Source organism: Miniopterus schreibersii (genome assembly GCF_964146895.1).
Source record: "Miniopterus schreibersii genome assembly, chromosome: 20".
NCBI classification, from domain to species: domain Eukaryota; kingdom Metazoa; phylum Chordata; class Mammalia; order Chiroptera; family Miniopteridae; genus Miniopterus; species Miniopterus schreibersii.
Genome location: NC_138122.1, coordinates 12,024,752 through 12,032,479, shown reverse-complemented (window position 1 = coordinate 12,032,479; position 7,728 = coordinate 12,024,752).

Genomic DNA, 7,728 nt, shown 5'->3' with positions numbered 1-7,728 from the left:
CGAGGGCCTGGCTCTGCATTTTAAACAAGAACCAGGGAATTCTGGGGGCAGGCTGGTGGGAGAAGGTAGCGTGTGGAGGGAGAAGAGCCCTGGAGTCCCACACAGGCTCCATCCCAGCTCTTACAGAGGAGGTGGGATGACAGCTGATCCTGGGTCCCCTCATATCTTGCTGCCCAGGCTGGGTCCCCCGCCAGATTCTAATTGTGCACTTGGCTTGGCCCAGTGCTGACCTGTCTTGAGCTGGGCCCAGGGCCTCCCTGAGTGTCATAGAGGTATTTGGGCTCTGGACCAAGCCCTGACCTGAGCAGGGGAGGTCCAGGCAGCCTCAGCGGCCCCAGGCTGTCCCCATCACACCTAGGATCTTTGTTCCTCCCAGCATTTCTGCTGCGTGGCTCCCAGGAGACCTAGAGCTATTTTGGCTGCACCAGCCTTTCCACTCTGCCAGGCTTCAGCGAGCAAAGATTGTGCCGATGTTAACAGAACTGGCACCGAGGCCTGTGTGCCACTCTGTCAGGGAGAAGGCCCAATTAGGGGGGGAAGTGGAGGTGGGGCAGGCCAGGTGGAGTACAGGGAGCCCTTGGGCCGAGCCCACTCAGGCAGCCTCATGCAGCCTCAGGCCACCAACACAAGCAGGTGGATGTGCTACAATGCGGTGACAATGTTGGGCTGTCCAGTGCCCACTTGGTGCCCCGCCTGCTAAACCCCTAAGCTGGTGTGTCTGGTTGCAGTCTGGGTGCAGGACTTGGGTGCATAGACTCCAGCCAGGTACAGAGGGGAGGTGGTGGGTGGGCACAGTGCCCTCAGGCAGGACACAGGAGCATAAGGACCCACTGTGGGGGGCTAGGGCTGGGGCTGGGACTGGGGCTGGGGAACCCTCCCACCCACTCAGCCAGGCTAGCAGGTTTCCAGGAAAGCTGCTCATGGGAGAGAACCTCTCAGGCACTAAGAGCCTGCTCATTCTGCTCCCTGCTGCTCCGGGTCAGCTCCCCTTCAAGGCGGCAGGCAGCCAGCACACCAGCCGGCCTCAGCGACACAGCACTAATTGGGGAATTTCCTGGCTAAATGAACAGCCGGCCACCGCATCCAGCCTGGACTGTGCCCGAGGCCCAGGCCTTAGGGCACCCTCCCTGGCACCAAGGGCAGGCACACAGTGCAGTGTGGCTGGGGTTGTGATGTGGATGTGTTGGGAAAGGGAAGAATAAGTTGCTGAGACCCCAGAGCACCCCTTCCCCCTCCTCCCTCTGTCCCCCTTCCACAGGCCCAGCCCTCCTCCCCTAGCATAGATGCTAAAGGGGTCCACCAAGGAGCTCCTCATGGTCTGTGGATCCCCAAAGTGACGAGGCCTGCCTTACCCTGCAGAAGACCCAGGGAGAGTTCCTCATCCCTGACCCCAGCCACATGGCTGTGATCTGTCCCATGGAGACATCCACCTCCGATGCAGCTCCTTTCCCCACTTGTCACCCATAGGCAACCCCATTTGTATAACCAGCTCAGCTTCCTGTCCCCTGCTAAACCCATTTTGCCAGCCCCCAAGTTCTGATGGGGAACCTAGGAGGAGGGAGATGAGATGCTGTCATCAAGACTGAGGACCACCCACCCTTCTCCACACCCACCCCTACCCAGGTCAGACCCGGGTGTCCTCCTGCCCTGATACTTGGATTTCAGGTCCCCCAGCCCACCCCCACGTGAGCATGTCCTCTTATTAACACTGCTTTGCACGGACTTTGCAAGTCAAATCCTGCTTTACTGAGCATCTGTTTGCTAGAGGACAGCTGGGAGCAAAGAGGGCTCTGGGCCATGTGGCAGCAGCCACCCAGCAAGAGGGCCTGGGGACCCCAGAGGCAGGTGGGGCCAACCCTATAGCCTAGTCCTTCTGTAAGTACCCAGTCACCTCCCTCCCTGCCCTCAGCCTCACCCTGGTCCTGCCTAGCACCCCTAACTGAGTCCTCTATGGAGACCCACCAGCACCCTGCTTGGGCAGCAGGTAAGGTGGATAGGTGAGTCCATGCCCACCAGGGTCAGGTCCCTGTCCTGCCCCTCCCCCGAGGCTCCCCAAGCTCAGGATGCGTTGTCAGCTTCTTGCTGTCCTGTCTCAGGAACCCACACAAGCTTTTTCTTCTGCCAGGATGGCCTTCCTGATACCTGCTCAGCCAGGTGGAGTAGAGAGGGATGAGTCCCCCCTTTCACGGGGCCCTCGGGGACTGAGGAGGTGTGACATACATGGCAGGAGAGCTGCCACAGGCTGGCTCTTCATGGGGTCAAGCAGAGGGTCAACTGCTCCTTGGCTCCGCCTGGCTTTCAGCAGTTTCAGGGGAGGGTGCAGGGCTGCTCCACCCTCCCAGGCTGTTCCCTGTCTGCGAGCCCCAGTCTTCTTGTACCTACCAGTGATGACGAGGCCCAGCCCCGAGAGGTTGCAGGGGACAGATCCATCCAGACTAAGACAGACAGTGAAGAGTGTGGCAGGCAGTCTCAGTGTGGGTCACCAGGAGAAGGAGCAGGCTCAGGGCTGGCAGAAGCCAAGGGACCCCCTCAGCCACACCATCTGTCCTGGGTGTCAGCTCTGGCTCGGGCTGGTCCCATGACCCCAAAACAGTGAACTCTTTTCTAGGTGTCCTGGTCTTTCTCACATCCCATCTCCAGGCCATGGAAGCCTTTCTAGGAGCTTCCAGCACATGGCTAGAGATGGGGTCACCTTGGGCCACATCTGGAGAGGTTGAGGGCTCTGCCAGCAGGACAGAAGGAACTCTGGGTGAAGGCTCTGACTCCAAGGCTGAATGAGTGCAGTTAGGGCCACCTTCCAGGAGGCAGTGGCCCCAGAACCAGGTCTTAGAGCATCTGTCGGACTCATCAAAGTGGAGAATGCTGGGTGCCAGACACTGCTTGCTGCCCAGAATGCCCACAACAGTGGCAAGAACATCGAGTTTCCTCTAAGACACTGCTATGGGGGCCCCTCACTTTATCACACAGCAGTCTCACCCTGGGTCACATTTTTTTCTGGAGTGCAGCGCTGGATGCTTTCATTGTTAATGAGCCTAATGAGGTGGGAAAATTGCAAAAGTCTTTGTGCACCAGTTAACCTGTACGTGGGGAGCTGGGTTGGGGGGTATCCTCACCATCTGGGCATGTCTGTTCCTGACAGAGTAGGGTCCACACAAGCAGGGCAGGGCTAAAGCTGTCTATATCCCCCACCTGGGTCCCTGAACATTCCAGGCCCAGCAGTTGGGTGGGGCTTTTCTGGGCATGGTAGGAATTCAGGCAATAGCACCACTGCCCTGATCTGGATGGTCACACCAAGTCACACCACATGGCCCAGGACCCACGTGGCCTTGTGGCCAGTCTGTTACTCTGCAGGCCTGGAGGTGATCCATGGCTAGAAGAGGGCGTGTCCTGGATGATACTGACCTGGGACAGGAAAGCCATTATCCCCCACCCCCAGGATCTCATGGAGAGAATGGAGCCTGCTGAGGTGAAGGGCAGGGAAAGCATATTGGATGGACTGAGTGGTGGGAGGTGGATGGACAGTCAGATGGGAGGCATGGGTTGATGTAGAGTCTGACTGTTCCTTGGGCGGCAGAGGGGAGACAGGAGAAGGACCTGGGGATGGAGGGGGAGGATTGGCAGGTGAGAGCTTCGAGGTGGGCAGTTGTGGCTACGGCTGCTCCTGGTTGGCAAAGGGAGGGCTTGATCCTGAGGTGCCCCCTCTAACCCCCTGTTGGTTCTCAGGGGCCCCAGTGGTCCCTTGACTGAGCCTCGAGCTCCCAAGGCCCCAAGACCCTCCTCCCTCATCCGATTTTGTGACTGCCTCCCAGAAGCCCCTGCACTCTGGAGGCTGCAACACCCCCCCCCCACCACCACCACACACACACCTCCAATTTTGCTCACTCTCTGGTCCATCATTTTTCAAAAATAATTGTGTGGCATCAGGCTGCCCCGCCCCGGTGGCTGCCTCCCAGGTTGGCCTCATCACGCTGAGTGTCAAGGTGTTTCCCGTGCAAGGTCTTTATCACCCCCTAATTGTTCATATTAATTTTTCTCCCTCAGTGAGAGTCCCTTGAAGTCTTGCTAGTGTCTCCCCTTTGCTGCATCAAAATGAGGCTGCTGTGCTCCCTGGGAAGGGGCTGCTTCCCTCGCCCCCCCCCCCCCCAGCCTCAGACAGCCTGAGATAGATGTTCCTTTAGTGCCCATAAATCTCTACACAGCCTTTGTGAAGACAGATCGGAGGCCTCCTGCTCCCCGGTGTTTGTCGGCAGTGGGTTTAATTAGCCCTCCCGGCAGAGGAGCGGGCTGGGGAAGGGCCTGCGAGGCCCACCTGCTTTGCCTGGAGGAAACATGGCTGGTGCACACAAGAACAACGGACTGCTCCTCCCTCACACAGACATGTGCATGGATTCAACATGCCAGGCTACATAGCAGGACTCCCCTCACTCAGCCCCAGTGGCCCAGGAGATGATGCCCGAAACCCTAGCAGCTCCCCTGCCAGCCCCTAAGAAGGAGGCCCATTAGTTTTAGCCAACACACCAATAAATGCCTGGTGAACTGGTGGATGCCACGATGAGTGGGACTGTCCTGCCCCCACCTGGCCCAAGGAGTTAAGACTCTTGCACCCAGCCCAGCCATACAGCAAAGAGGACAGGACACCCCTGGAGCTGGAATCCCTGCCGATGGCCTTGGAGGCTGGCTATGAGTCCAGGGCTAGAGGGAAGCCCTAGTTGAGGAAGCTGAGGCTTCCTCAACTCTGCACAGGAGGGCAAAGAGTGGAAATGAGTGAGGCAAGACCAAGAGCAAGGCCTCCAGAGGGGCTGGGGCCCAGTGAGACAAGTCACACCAGTGTGATCACGTGTCTCCCATGGCTCAGAGCACATCCATGTGCTGAATGAATGACATCTTGGGCAGAAGGACACCCCCGGGCTAACTGGCACAAGAAAGAGAGATTGATGTCTGGGGTCATGTGACATCCTGGAGCTGGGGTGAGGAAACTGAGGCATGGGGAGGGAGCAATGTGTGGCCCAGAGCACTGGGCAGAGCCATGTTGTTGGTGGTGTGTCTCAACAGGTGTGGCCTCCAGCAGTTCCAATTTTGCCGAGATAAGTCATCTCCACACCTCTCTGCCTCAGTGTATGAGGTGCTTATCCCACGCCAGGGTGACTGAGAGCTGGGCAGGGCAGGTGACAGGGGCAGGTGCCCTGGCTGTAAGGGAGGCCTCTGCCTAGCTGCCCTGGGCCCCAGCTTATCGAACAAATAAACACATTCCCTCAACATGTTTCCAGCGTGTTCCCAATCTCACTAGACACCAGTTTACCATCAGCCGCTGAGCATTCTACTGCTTCTATTATTTCAAAACGAGTGTAAGGATTAAAAACTAATTATTTCAATTGCTGTGCAAAGCCCAGGCAGCCAGATAAATGGGGTAAGTACTCCCCTAGGGGGACCTGGGCCAACCCTGCAGCCCCAGGTCGATGGCAGGCAGCACACGGTGGCCCCAGGATCCCTCAAACCTCAGAGGGCGGGCAGAGAAATGACCCTTGGGAGCAGCCCAGCGCTCCGAGAGGGCTGTTTGTTCACCCCATTCACGAACTACCTGGAGCCCCGGCTCACAGTGTCATCCTCCACTGATTGTGTTTAGCAGCCCTGACCTGGCCAGGGCCTGGGACACGAGAATGGGCCTGTGAACTGTGAAGGATGCTGTCCACAGGCTGTCCTGTGGTTGGCCTGGTATCCTTGGATGGGGGCCAGGAGCATCCGCGGTAAACCAGTAGCTGGCGTCGGGGGAGGTTGACACGCTCAACACCACTTCTCCTGGCTTTAATTAGCTTCCTGCACAGGTCTCAGGGTCTGGGAGACAGAGGCTGAACGTTAACCGCTCACCCACCCGCCAGCCCAGGTCCATCAGGCATCATCTCAATGAACCAGCAGGGCAAGTGAGGGGTCAGGGTTGGGGTGCGGGCAGGCAGGCCCTGAGTCTGCTGCCCCAGGCCTAGCACTCCCAGCCCTCCCGCTCCTCACCAGCACTGGCTGACTGGTGATCTCATCTCTTCCTGGGCTGTAAATATCACCCAAATGCTCCAGACTCCCAAATTGTCCTCCAGCCCGGGCCCCCTCTCCTGAGCTCAGCCCGTAGAGCCTACGCAACACCCCCAACCAGATGTCTCCTGGGCCTCAACAACAAAGGATGCTGCTCCTCCCAGCGTCCCCACCTCAGGGACGGGTGGCCCATGCCGGATGCTCAGGACAGACACTGGGGAGCCTGCCCACTGCCTCCACTTTTTGCTGGGTCTAACTTAAACCTGGCCACGTCCCTCCTAATCCCCCCACACCACCCCCCTCCAGCCCGGCCAGACGTGCACCCCCTGCCTCCACTGCACAAGCCCCCACTACACACAAAGCAGCCAGAGGGAACGTCCCAGGAAATCAGATCCCACCCTTGCCCTCTCAGGACAGAGTCCCCAAAGCCTGCGCTCACGCCCCAGGTCCACCTGGGCTCACCCATCCACCTGCTTAACCTTCGGCAGAACTGGTCTCATTCCTCACCATGGCCTCAGTTTCTCCTCCTGGGGGAGGGGAGGGTGCACCCAGGGGACGGGCTGGGGAGGACATGTGACTTGGAGGGAGGGCCAGTGAGGGCGGCTGGGGAGGTCAGCTAAGTCACAGCTCAGTGTGAGCCCTGCCTGACTGCCCTTTCTGAGCCCAGGGGCAAGGCACCGGGTCTTGGAGCTAGGATGTACTAGTGTCCGCTGTGCAGAGGGACAGAGTGCCAGGACCACACAGAGGGACAGTGCTAGTGGGATCAAGCCCTAGGATCTCCTAGAAGAAAAGACGGGATGTGTGGGAGCGCCCAGCTGAGGAGGGGTAAGGGCCAGACAGGAGAGGCAGGGGCTCCTCCCCCCACAGTACCCTGATACTGCCCAGGAGGAAGGGTCTGAGCCCCACTGAGGGACAGAGGAGCGGGGGCCTGGCTGCCGAGCATGTCCTCCCCTCTCCTTCCCCCCTCCCAAGGGCTTCTGTAGCCCCAGCGGCCCTCATGGCCATCTGGCTCCACCAGCAACACCCCCCTTACTCTCCCCCATCAGTGTTTTCATGCTCCCAGGCCCCTGCCCGAGGAGGGTGGATGAGCCTCCACCACGGGTCCTCTTTCCCTTTGTTTCTGAGTCATCACCCAGGCCTTGAGGAAACGTGCATGTGCATATTTTTGCCTGGGCTGCCTTTGCCTGCATGTGTGGGTACACGTGCGGACCCTGCCCTGCCCGTGTGTGCGTGGTATGTGTGCATGTGTGTGTACAGGGGCCTGTGTCTGGGGTGTGCCATGGTGTAAGTGCGGGTGCCCTAGACACAGGCCTGTGCAGGTGTGACTGCAGGTATGGTGTGTGACCAGGGGCAGTGGTGTGAGGGTGGGGTGCACACAGCCCCTGCCAGGCCTCACGCCACAGGTCTTCAGCCCAGCTGCACAGGACCCCTCTGGGAACAATCCAAGTCACCACATGGGAGCTGGGGGGCGAGGCTGGTTGAGGTGGAAGGCTGGGGCCTCCAAGGACCCCATGTGGTACAAGAGCAAATGTCTCCACAAAGGCAGCCACATCTGGTTCCCATGGGCTGATGTGTGGTCTGTGCTGGATACACGCCTCTCCCTGAATGCCACTCTCAGAGCAGCGTGGCTGGGGGTGGGCAGGGGCACCATGAGTCCCTAGGGGACACCATGGCCGCTGGGCTGAGGTGGTCCAAACTGCCTACAGC